The sequence below is a fragment of the Mesoplodon bidens genome (genome assembly GCF_964165515.1).
Source record: "Mesoplodon bidens genome assembly, chromosome: 13".
NCBI lineage: Eukaryota > Metazoa > Chordata > Mammalia > Artiodactyla > Ziphiidae > Mesoplodon > Mesoplodon bidens.
In genome coordinates, this window is record NC_138169.1 from 13,156,825 (window position 1) to 13,178,429 (window position 21,605).

Sequence of the window (21,605 nt, forward strand, 5' to 3'; positions counted from 1 at the left end):
AAGCGTTTCCCATGTTTTAACTCAGGAGTCAACAAATTATGGCCCGTGGACCAAATTGGGACTGTCATCCATTTTGTATCACCCATGAGCTAAGAATGTTTATACACCTATAAATTGGAGGAGTGAAATCAAAAGAATACTACTTTTGTGATATGTGAAAATCACATAAAATTCAAATTTCAGCCACAAATAGTTTTTAAACAGCTCTACCGAGATATAATTTTTATATTTTAAAGGTCTTTTGAAAGTGTACATTTCAATGCTTTTCAATACAATTAAGGGGTTGCCAAAAAAATTGGGATCAAGGTAAGTAATATTTTAATATGATATTTTTAAAAAATAAAAATCGAAGCTCCCAAATCTATAATGAATAAAATATTAGCATTTCATTTATTTATTTATTTTCGGTACGCGGGCCTCTCACTGTTGTGGCCTCTCCCATTGCGGAGCACAGGCTCCGGACGCGCAGGCTCAGCGACCATGGCTCACGGGCCCAGCCGCTCCGCGGCATGTGGGATCTTCCCGGACCGGGGCACGAACCCGCGTCCCCTGCATCGGCAGGCGGACTCTCAACCACTGCGCCACCAGGGAAGCCCTATTTATTTATTTTTAAACATCTTTATTGGAGTATAATTGCTTTACAATGGTGTGTTAGTTTCTGCTGTATAACAAAGTGAATCAGCTATACGTATACATATATCCCCATATCTCTTCCCTCTTGCGTCTCTGTCCCATCCTCCCTATCCCACCCCTCTAGGTGATCACAAAGCACCAAGCTGATCTCCCTGTGCTATGCGGCTGCTTCCCACTAGCTAGCTATTTTACATTTGGTAGTGTATATAAGTCCATGCCACTCTCTCACTTCGTCCCAGCTTACCCTTCCCCCTCCCCAATATCAGCATTTTAAATAAGGATAGTCACAGTGCAGTGCCAAACCATATTGTGCCCTGAGGCAAAAGGAAAAAATCAGTCATACTGATCCTGTCTTTATTTAAAATGTTAATATTTCATTCATTATGAATTTTTCCCATTAATTTTAATTTTTGAAAAATACAGTATTAAAATATTTATCGTGACCACTGAGTTTTTTGGTGTCACCTTAAATTTTGAACCCAAAGCAAGAGCCTCAGTCCCCTCGTGACCTCAAGCCTGTGTCAGAGAGCCTCAGGCTGGAGGATGTAGCATTTAAGGTGGAGGCAGTGTTACAATGCGGCCAGCAGCTGGGAGAGGACATTTTTACTCAGATTCCTGTGACTTTGGCTGCGTTGTAAATGGCACATTTTTCTTTTTTACTGTGAAAACATTTTAACAACATTAAAAAAAGTTTTTATGAGAATACTTTCTGATTCTAAAAATAATAAATGGACCTTGCAAAAAAAACCCCTAAATCTTTAAATAGCAAAAAGAAAAAAAAATCACCGCAAATCCCATCACCCAGAGATACCTGCTGTAAACATATTCGATGTCTCTCCTTCCAGATTGTTCTCCATCCTTATACATAGAGATGGATCCGTATTCAATGTAAAGGCGAGATACTTTGGGTTCAGTTCTAAGATTACTGTGCTAAAGCGAGTATCGCCATAAAGTGAGTCACACACAATTTTTGGTTTCCCGGTGCATATAAAAGTTATGTTTATACTATACTGTAGCCTATTAAGTGTGCAATAGCATGATGTCTAAAAAAATAATGTACAAACCTTAATTTAAGAATACTTTATTGGGACTTCCCTGGCGGTCCAGTGGTTAAGACTCCGCGCTTCCACTGCAGGGGGCACAGGTTCCATCCCTGATCAGGGAACTAAGATCCCGCACGCGGTGCCCTGCAGTGTGGTGAGGAGGGCGTGGGGTGTGTGGCAGAATACTTTGTTTCTAAAAAACGCTAACCACCATCTGAGGCTTCAGCAAGTCAATCTTTTTGCAACAGTGACATCAGAGTTCACTGATCACCACAACAAATATAATAACAAAAAAGCTGAAAATATTGCTAGAATTACCAACCTGTGACACAGAGACACAAAGTGAGCAAATGCTATTGGAAAAATGGCACTGTTGCTACAAACCTCGAATTTGTAAAAAATGTAATATCTGCAAAGCACAATAGACCAAAGTGCAATAAAACGAGGTGTGCCTGTATATAAATGAGATCACACTGCACATACTGCTGTATGACGTGCCTTTTCACTTGACGTATGTCATGAGTATCTTTCCATCTCAGTAAGTACAGACCCACAGCATCCATTCTTGATGGCTGCATAGTACTCCATCATAAGGACACAGCATTTACACAATAAACTCCCTACCCTTGAGCACCTGGGCTGTTTCCAATAAGAAGGAATTCTTTTAAGAAAAATAAATCATTTAAAATTACTCCCAAACAACAGGTTTCATTTTTTGCCTTCTCTTCCTCTCTGTATGGCATGACATATTTTTACATGGTTGATATCATAGCAAGCACTTCATTTATATTTTTCAAAGCTTATTATAAACATTTCCCCGTGTTGTTTTACAGTCTTCATCCCGTTTTCTCTTCCTCCAGGGTCTGCACTTCACATATCCTTTGTTTGCTTGCTTGTTTTAACAATCTTTTCAGAATGCTTAAAAAAAAATTTTTTTTTAGCTTGCTGGCCATATAAAAACAGGTCTCAGGCTGAACTTTGTCCATAGATTTGCCAGCCTACAGGTTATTTTGCCACCCCTGTCTCTATGCTGCCGGGAAGGTCTCTATGTATACAGCTTTTTCCTTCTTTTGAACCACTTCCTTTGGATAACTTCCCAGGAATGAGATTACTGGATCAATGGACAGCACTGTTTTTAAAGGCCCCTGGTATATATTGCTGTATCATAAAACTGTGCCAACCAGCAACTTGTGAACATATAGGTTTCTTACAACCTCACCAAAACTTGTTATTATCAGGTTAAATCTTATGCTGATTTAGTAGATATAAAATGATACCTTGTTTTTATCTCCATATCCGATTGTTCTCAAAGCAGGGGATTTTTTTCATGTGTTTGATTGCTCTTTGTTGAGTGACTTTAGAGAAGCCGAACGTTAGAATCAGCTAAAAAGGAGCTATCCCAAGCCCCTTTCTTCAGTTCAAGAGATGAGGTGCTCCTTTGGTTCAAATTTGAGTTTGCATGTAACTTCTCAGTGAGTTCTGCCGCATTAAAATGACAGAGAGAAACCCAGTGAGGCCTTATCCCTCTGCGGCAGCAAAAAGGCCTGGAAAGTAGGTCGAGGAATTAATCCTGCTGGTTCCAGTAATTAGAGTAGACAATGGGGTCGAAAGTTCAGGCTGAGCTGGGGAATGCAGCGGAAGAGTCTCTTACCAGCCTTGGACGCATTGCCCCCGGCCCTCGGCACTGTCCCTGGACCAGGCTTCTTCCCCATCATGGCAGTCCCAAAGTGTATTTTCTTTTTCCTGCCCTTTAGAGAGGCATTTTTTGGCTTTTCCTCCCATGAGAAGTCAGGTGGTCCCAGAGGCAGAAATGATTCCCACTGAGAACCTACTCCCTTCCCAAGGGAACACCCAAGGTTATTTTCCTCCTCAAGCTTCAGCAACTGGTGAGGTGTATTAGTTCTCCATCTGTGATTGAGTCCAAAACAATGTGAGATGCTCCTTTTGCTTTCAACACAGGTTTGCACCTAACTCTTCAGCACGTTAGATGCATGAAAATGATGAACAGAGGCTGATAAGGTGGGAGGGACTCTGGTAGAAAGATTTCAAGTGTGAAGTCAGGGTTGAACTTAATGATAGAGTTCTTCTAACCCTTTCTTATCAGGTTTTTTTTTTTTACATAAAGCACAGATGGTAATCTCAGCTGGCTGCAGAAGCCAGACAAGGGAAGGAAGCATTGGATGGAAGATTATAGGGAGTGCTGGGGACTATGGTGAACAAAAGTGCTTTCCTACCCCAAAGCATTTACACTCAGATGTTTGAAAATCGTAGTTCCAGCCCAGACAAACATGTTTGCAAGGCTGAAGTTGGGCCCCCAGTCACCTCAGTTTCTGAATTCTAGAAGCACTGCCAGCCTCTTCCATCCATCCAGCAGCCTCCATTGTCATGTTTCCATTTCATGTCTCCACTTCCCTATCCTTCCTCAGCTCTTCTCTACTAGGCTTACCTTGACTCCACTATGATAAAAAGCCAAACCTTCAAGCTGAACACTCTCCCAAAGGATCAGCTTAGGGTGGGCAGACAGTACTTCTCCAGATAATGACACTCTGGGCTCTACTGGATAACACAACTGAGGGCAAAATTGAAAGCAGGGGATCTAGTCTGAACGTAAGAAACAGAGAGACCCACTCAGTCTCTCCCGAGCAATACAAGATTTATTGTAAAGACACAATTCTCTTGGGAATCAATAAAGACGTGCGAAGCCTCCTGAGAAACAGAAAGCCACTGGGAAGCATTCCAGGGCAGGTGGAGGCAGGACCTCAGCAATGGGACCTCTGGGCAGGCAGGTATCTTAAAACGAATCAGTTTCATAGGATTTAGGAGCAGATTTTTCGTTCAGTTTAATAAGCTTGGGATTTTGACTGTTTTAAACTGAAGATCCAATGAGTGCCCACCAGGAATTCAACTTACAGCTGAGAACCATGCAGACACACCCACCCATCTGTTTTCCCAGCCTGCACGTAGAATTCAACTTTACACCAAGGCATCAGAAATAAGTTGATAAAGGCTCATTAATTAAGCTTAACGAGCTGTGTGTGGCCACTAATTAAGAGATCTGTGGAAGGATTTCTCCTTTCCTGGTGCTGAATCGGAGCTCCACAAAGTGAGCCTGGGTAGTGAGATGGGGAGAAAGTCCACCTTGTCTGCTGCCTGGCCTTGTGTTTTCAGAGGGTCTCCACTGGGTTCAGGCTGGGGTTTTGTTCATGGGGTCAGAGCTGGAATGGGCAAGTATGGTACTCCAAATAACTAAGAGTGGGATGAGCCGGAGACGACTGAAAGCTGAGTCCTTAGAGGAGTGGATGGTCAAGGAGAGTGAATCTGAGTTGGGTCAGCAAGTCCAAGGACATGAGAGTGGCACCAGAAACATGAGTCCAAGCTAAAGGCTTGAAAATAGAGAAAATGGAAACAGAGTAAGTAATAAGAATGAGGATATTCCAGCCATGCTGACTTTCTTTCAATTCCTAAAAAATGCCAGGTGCTTTCCTACTTCAGATCTTTGAGCATGTGATTCTCTGACCTAGAACACTTCGCCTGATTCTTTGACTGGCTGATTACTTTGCAAGCTTTAGGCCTCAGCATTTTTTGGTCACTTTCTCAGCAAGGTTTTCAATAGTTGATATCCATTAATTTTGCCTGCCCAACATCCATACCAATTTTGGGGTACCAGCATTATTTTCAGTGTATTGGTCAGTTTTGTTGCAGTAACAAACAGCTCCAAATTTTGTGGCTTACAACAACAAAGATTTATTTCGGGTTTGGCCCATTTCAGCTGCTGCAGCTCAGCTCCATGCATCTCTCATTCTGGGACACAGGCTGAAGGAGCAGCCTGCATCTGGGACAAGTTGCCTTGCGGTTGACAGAAACAGCAGGTAACAACTGAAATGCACAGTCTCTCTTAAAGCTTTTAGTTTGGATTTGGCATGTGAAAGACAGTCAAATCTGCTGACATTCCATTGGCCAAAATAAGTCACATGTCCAAGTCTGTCAGGATGGGGAAGGATAGAACACCTCTGGGAGGGACTGCAATTCACGTGGCAGTGGACAGGGATGTATAATCTTGCTACAGGGAAGGGAGCAAATGGTTGGGAACAGTGATACAATCTACCACAATTTTCTGAAAATATGGTTGGCTGCAAGTAACAGGAGAATGCCTGACAAACAATAGCTTTAAAAAAGTGGTTTAGGGGCTTCCCTGGTGGCGCAGTGGTTGAGAGTCCGCCTGCCGATGCAGGGGACACGGGTTCGTGCCCCCGTCCGGGAAGATCCCACATGCTGCAGAGCGGCTGGGCCCGTGAGCCATGGCCACTGAGCCTGCGTGTCTGGAGCCTGTGCTCCGCAACGGGAGAGGCCACAACAGTGAGAGGCCCGTGTACCACCAAAAAAAAAAAAAAAAAAAAAAAAAGTGGTTTATTTTTCTCACAAAACAAGGTCTCAGGTGATTGCAGAGTTTGTTCCGCGACACAGCAATATCCAGACAAGTATCTCTGTAATCCTCTTGGGCTTTATCTCGTGGTTGTTAAGAAGGCTAATGGCTGCCATTCCAAGCTTTTTTCCCACATTCCAACCAGGAAGAAGTGGGAAGTGGTGGTACTGGCAACTTCTGTCCCTTTTTATTCAGAAACAAAAGCTTTTCCAGAACCCTCTGCCTGACCCCCAGCAGCTTGTTTCATTGGCCAGACCTGTGTCATATGGCCACCCCTTCCTGCAAGGGAGGCTGGGAAGGCAAGGAAGTAGCTTGCATTACCTTTGACAATGGAAACACGCAGAAGGGAAGGAGGTGGAGACGTATATTGGTCTGGCCAGCCAATGGGATCTGCCATAGAACCCCTATTTCCCTCCCCCTGTTCCATGTGGTCTTGGAACAACTGTCAGTCAAGGTGTCCTGCCCTTTCACAACTTCTCCAGCAAGGGAGGGGCCCTTGACTCAAATGAACCAGGAATGGGAAATGGTCAGCCCTGATAAATCCTGTCTATGAGACATTTAAGACACTCCATTCCTCTTGCACCCTAGATCCCCAGCATTTCCCTGGTTCCTGTTCTTCCTGCACCTTGTCTAGTTTTTCCATTGCTTCTGTGAGCCACCTCACATCCTTCCAACCAAATTCCAGCATCATTTTCTGTTGCCTGCAACCACAGAAGCCTGGCTGGTAACACCTTCCTTGACACGCGGTGTTTAAATAGGGCCTCCCCTGCTATTCTCTACTTCAATACCTTGTTTAGTATTTTAAGCCCCTAGACTTGTATAACTGCTTTGCCGTTGACTTGTGTCATGTCTTTTTCTGACACCAGACTGTAAGCTTAATGCAGACAGGGAATGTGACAGACAATTATCACTGTAATGCCCCAGAACTAACACATGCCTTATACATTTTAAAGTCTTAATGAATATTTATTAAATGTATGAAGGAGGTCTTAGGAATCTGGAGGTCAGAACCGGAATTTTAATGTTATTTATGGATACTTGTTGTCTAAAACGTGTTGTGTGGGTAACTCATGGTTTACATGTATGGAGTCAGTATGATGTAGGAGCAGCTGGAAATGTCAGGGCTACTGAAATGTGTTGTGGGAGCACTAAAGCACCCCAGAGAGGGGCTTTCTGAATTTCCAGATCCTGGAAGAGTGGCTCTCAAGTTCTTCTGATCTTTGGCTCACTTAGGCATGGCCAAAGACCCTTCATCCCGTCTCCATCACCAGTTCCCACTTTCTGATTTGTGCAGTAGGAGTTTTACAGTGTTGGCAAACATGGAGCAGGGGCCAGGCTTCCAAGAACACTGCAACTGAGTTCTTAGTAAAGCCTAGTAACAGACTAATTTTAGTTAGGAGTAGTAAATTGTAGTAACTCAGTTAGTAGTTTCCTAGAAAGTGGCACTTAGTCATGCATAAAGCTGGCAATCCATGGATGTACTTGTTACGTTCTCGGAAGAACTAGAAGAAGAGATGGCCTTTCGGGACCAGGTCATGGCCTTCAGGAGGCAGCGGCAGACCCTCTCTGTGGGCTGCAGGCCGCAAACTGAGAACGGCTTCATTGTGACCTCCAGGCGGCAGACGTCTGGGGGGGTGGGCTCCAGAGTCACAGCGAGGGCCTGCACGTCCAAAGTGCAGCTGGAGTTGTCCATAGAATGAATACACAATACCTCCCACACAAAGACATATGACTAGATTTTCAGCGCTAGTGAAATGAAAAAAAAAAATTCCTTTAAAAGCAGAGAATAATTCATAGCGGCTTTCTGTTGTTATCACTTCTTTCAAGCAACTGTTTCATGAGCAGGTTGGTGAGATTTTGAGAGGTTTTAAAGAGGGCACCCGAAGGTGCTGAACATTGGGATGGTTGGGAACCAGAGGGGAGAAGGGAGGGGTTTGGCTTGGAGCCTCCCTCCGCTACGGAAGCCACTGAGGGACAAATTCAGTCCTCACCTTTCCAGCGGGCACCCAGCACCTCCTACCTGGCCCTTTGCTTCCTGAGGCTGCACTCACTTCCTCATCACCAAGGCGAGCACGTAGAATTGGATTTGCATAAGTTAAATGCATGTATGGTGCAAGCCCCCGGTAGTAAGGTTTTTGGCTTAATTTGGGGGTGGGGGGTAGTTTTTAAAGTTACATTTTTTAAAAAGTCGTCACTTTCTGTCCACCTCTCAGCTCTGCCTTCTCTGGGTTGGCTTCCTTTGCAGGCAGGACCTCCCACAGATGGCCCCCAGCAGCTCCCAGCTCACATCCTACCAGTTTAGCAATCCTACGGAGAAAAGAAAGCCTCTCTCCCCATGGTTTTGGCCAAAAAATAGCTGCCATTCATTGAGTGCTTCTTCAGAGCCAAGCCCACCTCCTGAGCACGTTCCAGGATTCGCTCACTGATTCCTCACAATGACTGTCTGATGTCGTTGCTATTATTATCCCACTTAAAAGCGAGGAGACTGAGGTTACATAAACTAGCCCAAGGTCACAGGGCTACTAAATGACAGCTGATGCTCTTAATCATCACGCTTTACTGCCCGCTGCTACCTCGGACGTTCCTGTAGTTATTTCCCATATCTCTGGGATTGGGCAGGGCCTGTTTTTTAACACTTACTGAGTATTAGCTCTGTTCCACCTGCTTTATGGGTATTATCTAATTTTTATCCATTTCCCATATAAGGACACTGAGGCTCAGAGAGGTTAATTAACTTTCCCAAGCTCACACAGACAGAAAGTAGAGCATTAGCAATTGGAACCCTGATCTGCTGGATTCTAAACTCTTCACTTAGGGACATTGCACTTATGGGCCTGCAGCACCCTGACTCCAGGCACCCGTGTGACGCAGCAGCTGCTCTTTCCTCCAATTTCTCCTTAGTGAGGCCACTGCTGGCTGAGTACAGGTAGACCTCATTTACTGTGCTTCACTTTACTGTGCTGCACGGATACTGCAATTTTTTTTTTTTTTAACCAACTGAAGGTTTATGGAAACTCTGCATCAAGCAACTCTATAGTTGTCATTTTTCCCAATAGCATTGGCTCACTTCGTGTCTCTGTGTCACATTTGGATAATTCTCACATTTCAGACATTTTCATCACTGTGTGTGTGATGGTGATCTGTGACCAGTGATCTTTTATGTGACTCTGGCAAAAAGATCACGACTCACAGAAGGCTCAAATGATTGTTATCATTTTTTAGCAGTAAAGTACTCTTTTTTTTTTTCTTTTTTTGGCGGTACGCGGGCCTCTTACTGTTGTGGCCTCTCTCGTTGCGGAGCACAGGCTCCAGATGCGCAGGCTCAGTGGCCATGGCTCACGGGCCCAGCCGCTCCGTGGCATGTGGGATCTTCCTGGACCGGGGCACGAACCTGTGTCCCCTGCATCTGCAGGTGGACTCTCAACCACTGCGCCACCAGGGAAGCCCTAAAGTATTCTTAAATTAAGGAATGTGCATTGTTTTTTGACATCATGCTATTGAATACTTAATAGACTACAGTATAGTGTAAACATAACTTTTATATGCACTGGGAAACCAAAAGATTCATGTGACTCGCTTTATTGCAATATTTGCTTTATTGTGGTGGACTGGGACTGGACCCACAACATCTCCAGGAATGCCTGTGATCTGTTTAAAACTGTAACCTGCCCCTCTGCTTCTTCCTAATCTCCTTACCTTGTCCGACTTTGTCTCCTAGAGGATTTATAACCTTTTAATATACTAGATTATTTGCTCATGTATTATGATCTGTTACTTATTATTTATTCCTCCTGCTGTAAGCTTGACAAGGGCAGGTATCTGATATATCCCAACTTTCCAGAACAGGACCATGCATAGTAGGTGCTCAATAAATATTTGATAAATGAATGATGCTAAGACATGAGTCTTGGCAGATGGCAGGTCAAGAAATCATCACAACATTACGTCGTAAATTCTGTAGAGTCCAATCAGAGTTGACAGGAGCATGAAAAGGGGCTAAGGGCATGTGGACCCAGAACATCAGATGGACTGTGACTGATACGTTTAGGAGCCAGGAGGAACCCAAGCCCAAGGAGAGAGGGGCTTGGTTTTGTGTCTCCTTCAGTTACAGAAGCCACCAAGGAACAAATTCAGTCCTCACCTTTCCAGATGGCATGCAGCACCTCCTACCTGGCCCTTTGCTTCCCGAGGATTACACTCACTTCCGCATTACCAGGTGGAGGTCAGGCTGCCAACAAAAGGGTGGGCACTTGGAAAACAGAGTAAAAGGGCTGCGTCTTGTTCTGAGTTGGCTATTGACCAGCCAAGCTCAACAGGAACTCAGGAAAAGCTCCTGAAAGCCCACAAGTGATACTGGCTCTGGGATGTGGGGCAAGCCCATGCCTCAGTTTCCTCCTCTGCAAATGAGCAAATGAGCCTCAGTTATGAAGATCAGTATATGGTTAGGGTTCTGTGATGGAGGAGCAGAAACAGTCACATGGACAAAGAAATAATTGATTAGTAGGTTGTAGGGTAGTTCTGGAATTAAAGAAGAGATGAGCCCCCAGGTCCCAGAAAGAAGTTGGACCAAAGAAGACCTGCAGCCCTCAGCCATGACCAATGACCACCAGATGACTGGGCAGGTACCCAACTCCTGGGTGAAATCTTTCACTGGCCTTGCTTACGTGACATCCCCAAGACTGGGTCAGTTGAGACAGGTTTTTTGAGCCCCTACAGTATCTGAGGCTCTGTTCTAGGAGCTGGAGATGCAGCTGTGAACAAGACAGACAAGATCTCACCCCAGGAGCCTCATGGTAGGGAAGACAGACCATAATCACATAAACAAGTAAGGGAGCCTTAGGTCCTGACCAGTGCTTTGAAGAAAATAAAATAAGTCAGATCAGGAAAAGGTTCCTGGAAAAGGTGGCCTTCGTGATGGGCTTGTAGGATTTCCAAAGGGAGAGACAGAGGGAGGAACATGCTGGACTTGAGAAACAGAGTAAACACACAAAGGACGGAAAGTACAGGGCACATCCTGGAAATGGGAATAAGCCAAGGAGGAGTGTGTAGAAGAGGGAAACGAATGTGGAGAGGCCCTAAGGGTTGAAGGGTTTATACTTTACCTCTCAGTTCAGGTGGGTCTAGGGGACAGCTCCAACTCATACAAAGTGGAGTCTGCCTTCCTCCTGCTAAAACTACATTTTAGAATTACCCATTGGGGGTGCTGCTACCAGAAAAAGGAGGAAGGAGTACTGAACACAGTATGAAAAGAGATCCGTTGTAAGCAAATCCATTCATTCATTCAACAACAAACACATACTGAGCACCTACTCTGATGTTCCAAGCCTTGGCTTGACACAGAGCCATGGAATCTTGGTCTACAGAGTCTTCCCTTCCCACCAATGGACTCAGCTCTCTCCACTTGCCTTCAGTTGTTTCACTTCTTCAAGTTCAAACCCCCCAAAGATGTCTGATTCTCTTGTGTTTTGAGTCCAGCTACATTACAGGACCCACCATGGGACACAAAATAGCTGACAGTGGCTCCTCAAAGCATGGCTGTTTCCATACAAAGGGAAGTTGGGTGGATGGGCGGCATGTCAGCATAACACTCACAGTCATAAGCTAGGATCGTTATAGCAGGTTAGCCTCATATCCTTTACTGAAGCCAGTGCGTAACTCCTGACTCATAACCAGAGTTACCTTAATGGTATTGGCCAGAGTCCTGTGCCAAGACTGTGGATCCAGTCCCACAGGCTGGGGGAAAACGGGTTATGAACTCTCCCAGCGCAAGCAGTAATGATGATAGGGATGCAAATTGCTATTGACAAATTTTTACTGCTGCATTTTCATTAAACCATTTGAATACTATTAATTTATACTTTGAAAAGGCCCCCATTCCCCATTACAGGGGGTGGGAGGCACAATAAGCTAAGGACTAGTAATCTCTGAGGAAGAGGCATAATGGGACAGAGTGCAAAAGCAGAAATTCGTATGTTGCTGTGGGATTGTACACTGGGCCCGCCTTCCTAAAGAGCAACTTGGCAATACACTAGAACACTAAAAATACCCAATCCCTTTGATCCAGCAATTCTAGGAATTTATCCTAAGGATGTAATCAGAGATGTATTTGAAAATGTTCCTCCAAGGTGGCTCACTGTAACATTTAATATAATCCTGAAAAATTAGAAGTAACCTAAATGTCCAATAATCAGCAATTAGTTGAGTAAATTATGGCACATCCATATGACAGATTCAGTCAGTCCAAAAAAATTGCATAGAAGCATATTAAATAACATGGGGAAATGTGGTATATGAAAAAGCAGGCCATAAAACATTATGAACAATATGTCCTTTTTGTAAGGTTAATTTTGGAAATCTTTGGGTAATAGGATAGAGTGGAGGAGTAATAGAGGGGATAAGGATGAAGGCTTGGAGATCAGATTCAGTTTCCAGTTCTACTACTTATCAGCTGGAATGCTGTAAGCCTCAGTTTCCTCATCTGTGAAATGGGGCTAGGATGCTTCCTGGACTATACCTAGGGCAAGGTACTCATTAAATAGATATTTCTAACTAAAATGGTGGATGATGGTATTTCTAACTAAAATGGTGTATATGTGTGTGTATGTGCTCACCGTGGTGCTTTCTGAATGTGTTCAATTCTTTCTGAATTAGGTCGATATTACTTTTGTAATTAGGAGCAAAGTCGATAACATAAAAATGGAGAGGCAGAAAGGAACACTGAGAATATTATTCAACATAAGAAGTGTCATCAGGACCAGAGGAATGTCAACAGTGTGTTAATTTGCCATCTCTGTCTGCTCTCAGAGTTGTCTGTTTTGAATCATTCTGTGGCATTTCTGTTCCTCTTTTTTTTTTTTTTTTTTTCCGATACGTGGGCCTCTCACCGTTGTGGCCTCTCCTATTGTGGAGCACAGGCTCCGGACGCGCAGGCTCAGCGGCCATGGCTCACGGGCCCAGCCGCTCCGCGGCATGTGGGATCTTCCCAGACCGGGGCACAAACCCGTGTCCCCTGCATCGGCAGGCGGACTCTCAACCACTGCGCCACCAGGGAAGCCCCTGTTCCTCTTTTTTTAAGGACTAGTTCCAAGAATTAGAAAAAAAAAAAAAGAAAGATAGAAACCCCCCCAAACTTCAAGCCATGTGGGTGAGTGCAATTTGCAGAAAACCACTTCCAAAATGTTGCAGCCAATACAGGTCACATTTTAAACCTCAGATACCTAAGCAGATATCTAAATTAATGCTTGTAAAGTTTCTCTGCTTGATAGCACCTTGCTTGTTGGAGATAATTTAGAGAGAAGGTTCCAAGGATATTCATTGGTTTTGCCTGCCCAGCATCCACCCCCTCTGTACCCCTTACCCCATTGTCTGGAATCAGAATTTGGATACTCCTCTGGGAAAATGCTCCTGTCCGCCTTGATCCTTGTGGCTCCAAGTGGGCCTGCCCATGTCTTGGCTTTAGAGGTAGGCATGATCCAGCCCTGACTAATAAGAGTACAGTGTTGTTCTGGCCACTGGGATTGGCTCAGGGATGGACATGTGACCCAAGCTGGGCCAATAAGAGCCAAAGAATCTTAGCCCTGCGATTTTTGTTTTGGTGGAAGTATTGATAACAAGAGTGCTGTCTTTCCACTGGGATGCTAAGCTGGTAGAATGTAAAGCTGGAACTGCCAGGAATGGCTTTAACATCATTTAGGGGAAGGCTGCTTGAGAATGGAGCAAACACAAAGGAAGAAAAGCCAGGAAACGACAAAGTCAGATTCCTGCTGACATCCTTTAAGCACAGGGATTCAGCCCTGCCTAATGCTAACAAACATTCCTTTCTGTTTAAGCCAATTTGAGTTGGTTTTCTGCTGCTTGAAATTGAAAAAGTCCTGACCGCTCCAGAAGATCAGTCTGAAGTGGCAGATACATTCATTTCATTTAAAGTTCTAAGAGTCTATAGTGTTTATAGTATTTCAGGTGCTAATGACTCATTCAGTGTTTCTTAAGTAGAGCTCCTCCAGGACTGGCTGCAGTGAACACCTAAGAGCCCTTTGCAATTAGCTCATTAAAGGAACCCTGGCAAAGTGGTTGTCAACTTGCTTGAAAACAGTTGTCTTGAGTAGGCTAAGCCTTTCCCGTGCTACCTTGCATACACGATTGGGCTTTGCAATGCATTTTTCAGAGTTAGGACAAATATAGACCCACATTCAACTCCTGGCCCAATTAATAGAATTCTCACTAAAATATTTAACTCTTTATTTGTAATCCTTTCACACTAACAGTAACACAAACAAAACATTGCAAAGAGGTTGTGTTTTCTATAGAGAGCAGACCAGCCACTGTTATGCATTATAATGTGCTCTGCAGATAATGGTAAGGCTATTTACGTTTCATTTCATCACCCTGTTTCCACTCCTTTTGGTGTGTTTACCAAGCTATAGATTGCTTGAAATGTTGAGCTCCTGCGTAATTGTTCTTTTTGCCTTGTCAAAATGTTTTAAAGGACAGTCAACAATCTAAGAGGTTGATTCATGTCAAAACAAGCTTTACTGAATTCCTAGGGTCAGGTTTGGGGGGAACAGAAAGATGAGGAACTCTAATCTAAGTCTCCTGGGGATCACTGCCTAGGTGGGGAGAAAGGAATGTGGTTTAGTGTAGATGGCCCAGTCTCTTGGGGTTCAAATACTGGTTCTGTCACTTCCTAGCTAAGTTCTTGGGCAAATTATGGAATCTCTCTATACCTTAGTTTTTTCATCTGTGAAATGGGAATAATAATGATAGTACCTACCAATTAGGCATGTTTGATGAGTAAATGAGTTAGTATACAGAAACTTCATAGAACAATGCCTAGCACTCAAAAAAATATCAAAGTTGTCTTTCTTTCTTGTTTTATGTCTTCATAGATCTCTTGCATAAGGTCTGGTTTTGATGTTTTCCCAATAATTCTCAGGTATATCTTGGGATCAGAAATCGGCATATTTGGTGATAGTCACACGCATCCCTCAAAAATCCCTTAGGAAGGGGCTTTCCTGGTGGCGCAGTGGTTGAGAGTCTGCCTGCTGATGCAGGGGACACAGGTTCGTGCCCCAGTCTGGGAAGATCCCACATGCTGCGGAGCAGCTAGGCCCGTGAGCCATGGCTGCTGAGCCTGCGCGTCCGGAGCCTGTGCTCCACAACGGGAGAGGCCCACAACAGTGAGTAGGCCAGCGTACTGCAAAAAAAAAAAAAAAAAAAAAAAAATCCCTTAAGAAGCAGCCACGTTGGTCATCCACAGACCATCCCTCAATACAGTAAGTTCTGCCCAGCCAGTGTATCCCACATTATTCTTTGGTTTAGTACCAGAAGAAGCAATATCCTTGTATTTAGGGGTCAGATTGGATGAGAAATGATGACCCTTAAATACTTTAAAGCATTTATAAACACTGGACTCCCACTCAGGGCAGCCAAAGGCCACATATGCGAAGAGGCCGATAATTCCTGAGACTGGGAATCAAGGGATCAGCCATCCTCCTGTCCCACCCAAAAGTCACCACAGACATGCCCACATCCCATAGATTACTATGAGAACTACCTGTACTTGTTACATTGTTCTCTCTTTCTCTCCACAAGCATGTGTGGCTGAATCCATGAACATTAAAGGCTTGTAGGCAGCAATTTCCCTATGTTTAACTTGCTTCATAGTAAGACAGTTCAGAAACGTTAGACGTCAGGGCCAATGCTAGCACCTGGGGTTCCCAACCCACCTTTACCTTGGAAGCCCTTATTGTAAAAAAGCATGAGATCTGGGGTTCAAAGCCTGAGACTTGAGTCCACAGTTTTCCACAGGGTGACCTTGTTACTGGTCACTTTATCTTCCTCAACTTCAGTCTCTTCCTATGAAAAAGAGGCTCTTGAAAATATATGCCACCCACGATTACTGAGAGAATGGAGATAAAGTATGCGTGTTAGGTTAAAAAGTGTATTCATGTATTATTCACTAACTCAACAACTGTAGTATGGGACCAGGGTCTAGTGATGATAAGTAAGTTGGTCCCTGACCTCAAGAAGCACTCAGCCATGTGGGAAAATGTAGTAGCAAATGTGTAATGATACTACGACATGGAAGGTATGACGGTGATTATTTTATAGGACCTGCCAATACTCCAGTCTCTCCGTAGTTCCAAAGGAAATGATCTATTTTATTTTGACAGTTAGTTAATGCATGTTTCGGTAGCTTCTGTTTTGTGTTTTAGAAGAGAAACACAGTTTGGGGTATATATACATATATATCCTGAATATCCCTGTCCTTGCTAGCCATGAGGTTAGGAGAATTGGGCAATCCAATCAGGCTTCTTCTGTTCAGGGAAAGAATTTTGAATAACTGCTCGTGATCAAATTAGACAGATTTGTTTCCCACTAGTAAACAGCCACTAATAGTTATTGAGTGTATGCTGTGCATATTTTCTTTTGAAAAGCCATACAGCTTGGCATCAGATGGGTTCCACCATCTACTAGCTGTGTAATTTGTGACAAGTTATTTAACCTATGTGAGCCTCAGTGTCTCCTCTTGAAATGGGGCAGAGAAAGTACTTACCTCATGGTGTCGACGTGAGGATTTAGTGAGATGGTGGGACACCAGGGGAAGTGTTCAGTAATGGCAGTTGTCACCTTTGGCTTCATGGGAAAGGCCTGGGCATGAGAGAGATTCTGTGCTGGAAAAATCTTTGTGACCACTGCAGGGCTCTTCAGGAGACCAGTGGTGTTAAATTTAAAGGAGGTTTTAGGTTCTCATGTCAGCACATAAGGCAAAAAAGGATGCAGTCAAGTTAGCCTTGAAAATGTCCTGCCCATAAAGTTGGGTATATATGATATTGTGTATAAACCACTAAGGTTTGAAAACCACTGAGTCAGACCATAGGAGGGAATAAAAGGAATGTTTATCTACAGCTGCCTGAGGATTCAAATCATTCTGTCTCTAAGGAAGAGGGTCTCAACTGGGGGCAATTTTGCTTTCCCAGAGTATGTTTGGCAATGTCTAGAAGGCATTTTGGGTTGTCATAACTAGGATGGGGTATGCTATTGGCATCTAGTGGGTAGTGGCCAGGGATGCTGCTAAATATCCTACAATGCACAGGACAATCTCCCAAAACAAAGAATTATCCAGCCTAAAATGCCAATAGTGCTGAGGTTGAGAAACCCTGCTGTAAGGTAACTATCAAATCCACATTTAGGAATGAGAGACGAAGGAGTCTGCTTGGATGGTTCTGCTTGTCAAGGCTGGAGGTTGAGGTGGGGTGGGGAGATTAATGAGATGCCATATGTAAGGGTCCTTAGTACGGGGCCTGGCCCAGCGTAGGTGCTGAATAAATATTTGCTGGGTAGGCTTCCCTGGTGGTGCAGTGGTTGAGAGTCGCCTGCCGATGCAGAGGACACGGGTTCGTGCCCCGGTCTGGGAGGATCCCACATGCCGCGGAGCGACTGGGCCCGTGAGCCATGGCCGCTGGGCCTGTGCATCTGGAGCCTGTGCTCCGCAATGGGAGAGGCCACAACGGTGAGAGGCCCGCATACTGCAAAAAAAAAAAAAAAAAAAATCTATTTAAATATTTGCTGGGTTTATAGTTAAATATTGCTTGATGGGTCCCATCACATACACTCAGTTTTTGAGATGTGGTGGAGAAATGCTGGGCCACCTGCTTCCTGTCTTCCCAAGCTGGCACTTCCACGTTTGCCCCACTAATCAGTGATGGACCTCATGTGGGTATCTTCCATGAGGGGGAGGTTCTGAAGCCAGCACCAAATTCAGATGTGATTCTGCTATATCATTATTACCTAAACTTTCTAATTTGGATTCAAAATTACTGATCTCTCAGCTCTCCGTGGAAAGCCTTCCCTCACAGCCACATGATTTTAAAAGGGAGCTCTCACGAATACAAACTCCATTTTCCCCCCAAACAGAATGGGTCTGAAATAGGAGTTCATGTGTCCAAAGCAAAGCTGGGGGATGGTGGTTGGCACTCACAACCTAGGAAATTCTCAAGGACCACAAAGGCCAGAAAATTGCTTTTAAATGAAAGAGATATTTCCATTTCATTTTAGCCCCTAATGTATCACATAACTCTAATATCATTCCTTGTCCAACTGAAATACTTGAATCCAAATAATTCTTAAGTCATTTGGACTCTATTCAAATGTGAATTCATCTCTTTAATCATCCTTCCCCTTATTTTTGAAATAAAGATTAATATTGAAAGTTGAGTCTATTTGTGGATTCTTTTTTTTCACTCTAAGATGTTTCTTTTTTTATGGTCACTGTTGCTTTCTTCCCCATCATTACTTACTCATCAGTGTCTTGAAAATCCTAAACTTGTCTTTTTCCATTTTTTCATTTCCCTTCATTTAAATATTGTGGACAGCAAGCAGACTGAATAATGATGAATATGATTAATATTCAGACTTAATAAGCCTTATGAAAAGACCTTTTTATTCCAAGGAAGGAGGATGTGTTGTTTCGGCAGCGTATAGTGTCACGGTGACAGAGTCGAATGTAGGGTAACCGGATGGGGGGAAACGGCATGTCCTGGCCATACTGACCCTGAGATGGGGGGTCACACATATGGTATCCTCTTCCAACATGTCCAGAGGAGGAAGGGAAATGTCCCCCAGAAGTGCGTTTCTATGTCACGTCTGTCTTGGGAGCTTTCTTGAATTGAAAGATTGTCTTGGTGTGTCTCTGTGACATGGAGTGAGACACATCATGCTCAGATGTGCAGCACCTTCTCCTTGATGTTCTCCTTTTCCTAAAACACCTATGATAGAGAAGACCATATGAGTATCCAGAAATGGCAAATACTCAGCTATTTCACCACAACTCTCCACTCCTCTGCCTATGGCAGACATCACCAATCGATCATAGCACTGTTTTTCCAAAACCCACACATACAGCCACTACCAGTTGATTGCAGAGTAAGCACACAAGATAAAGATTTTCTGCCTCTACTAACTAAAGAAGGATAATACTTAGAAGAGCATTGGAATGTCACCACCACCGTATCCTTTTCCAGAAACCTCTTCAGTGCTCTAAATCCCAGTTGCCCAAGGTTTGAAAGAGAAGAGGAAGAGGTCAGCTTTGCTTTCTATGTAGCAATTTGGTTTGAAAACTTGTCTCCAAGTCTCTGAGTGTGTAGAAACAAGCAAATTGAATGAATTCACTTTTTTTCTTAATAGAACCCCAGTCCATAGCTTTTGAGCAAGGTGCAGATTTATCTTTATTTATTTGCAATTTTCCTCTTGAAATCATATAAGATTACCCCTCCCCCCTCCCAAACCCTACAACTACTGTTTTTTCCTCAAATTCATGGTGTTTTTACTACAGGGATTTTTTTTTTTTTTCAAATAAGTTCCTGATGTTACTTTATCCATGAGGCCTCAGTCTGAGGTGGCGTTTTAGAATCAATCTAGAACCAAAATTAATTCTACCATTTTATAATTTGCCCAGTCAGATGCAAAAAGAAAAAAAGTATATGATTTTCAAGTACTTTCTACACTTGAGACTAAAAATGGCATTTTTTTTTTTTCTTTAAGCAAATGCAACTCTCTGGGTACTTACTGTAAGAGGATTTTAGTCACTGGAGACTTTTAAAAAAAGATCTCAAGCGAGAATCTTCATTTTTTTTTTTCAAAAGGATATTTACTTTGGAAAATGCTACGTTTAGAAAAATTGTGCCTTGGATGACAACTGGCCCACTAAGTTTTACTGTTTTTTGAGGGGTAGAGAGGGGCGGAGGTTGGAGTCTGTGTGAAGGCAGTTCTGTTCACCCATCAGCCAAGCAGGATTTGGGAGTTCATTTTCATTCATTTATTTTCATTCATTCAGTCAGTCAGTCAACAACAAATGCATATTTAGGGTCCGCCATATACAGAGCGCTGTGCTAGACAACGGGACTATAGCCATGGGCAAAACACTTTCCTTGACTTCCCACTCTTCTCAGCTGGGCATGCCAGAGGATGATGCCCTAATGTCCTAAGGCAGTAGTTCTTGTAGGGGCAATGTTGCCTCCCAGGGGACCTTGGGCAATTTCTGGAGATCTTTTTGGATGTCACAATTGGGGGATGGTGCTACTGGCATCTAGTGGGCAAAGGCCAGGGATGCTGCTCAACATCCCACAATACACAGCCCCTCACCACAAAGAATCATCCAACTCTAAATGTCAACAGTATGGAGGTTGAAAAACCTTGCCTTAAGGCATGCAAGATGTTTAAGGAACTAACTTCTAGCCAGTGCTTCTAGTGAAGCACCATCCTTAGGAGAGCTGAGAAGATAGTAGCTCAACTCATTTTCTGTCAGGCTCTCTTCTCTCACTGAACTGTGATTGAGAGAGGTTGGTACCATGGCGCTCAGGGTGCGGTCCATGGACCAGCAGCATCAGTATCACCCACGAGCTTGTTAGAAATGCACACTCTCAGACTCCACCCCAGCTCAGCTGGATCAGAATCTGCATGTTAACACAATCTCAGATGATTCGTGTGCACATTATAGTTTGAGAAGTTACAACTCTAATCAAGCATGAAACAGAAGTTTTAAGTTACAATTTTGATAAGTGCTAGTGCCATGGACTGAATGTTTGTGTCCCCAAATTCATAGGCTGAAATCCTAACCCCCAGTGTGAAGGTATCAGGAGGTGGGGTCTTTAGGAGGCAATTAGGTCATGAAGGCAGAGTCCTTACAAATGGGATTAGTGCCCTCACAAGAGAGACCTCAGAAAGCTCCCTCATGCCTTCCATCATGTGAGGACATGGCAAGAAGACAACCATCTATGAACCAGGAAGTGAGTCCTCACCAGACACTGACTCTGCCTTGATTTTGGAGTTCCCAGCCTCCAGAACTGTGTGAAATAAATGTCTGTTGTTTAAGACACCCAGTCTACGGCATTTTTGTTACAGCAGCCCAAATGGACTAAAACAGCTACAGAGGAACCCAGTCTGAGGGGTCAGGGAAGCCTTCCATGAAAAATCAGCCTGTAAATTGAGGGATAGATTAGGAATCAGCCAGGAGAATAGGGTTCCTGGCAGGGGGAATATCACGCGCAAAGGCTCAGAGGCAGGAGAGAGCTTGGTCAATGGAGGATCTGAAAGAAGATGCTTTGTGTCTAGAGTCCTTTAGCATGGTGTCCTAAGTAGCTGAGCAAACTGGTCAGACCAGGGTTGGAATCCCATGAATGATAATTGTCCCAGGTGCCCCAAGTCTTCTGTGAGACAAAGCAAGAATGATCCTGCTGAGAACAAATGCTGCTCCCCAAGCCCTCTGACTTAAGGCTACAGAGCCATTATGTCGATATATCTCAGTACAGATTTTGTAGTTTATGACACATTCTGGCAACGTTTAGATGCAATTTCAATGAGCCAGAATGTAGTATTGTAAACCTAAAACTGGATATCCCTTGAAGCTGTTAGAATCTGGCAGGAGACCTGCTCCCAATTACAAGCACAGTTTCCAACTTCACTGTTCCGTCCTCAAAGCGTTGAAAACAAAATCAGTTTTTAATGAG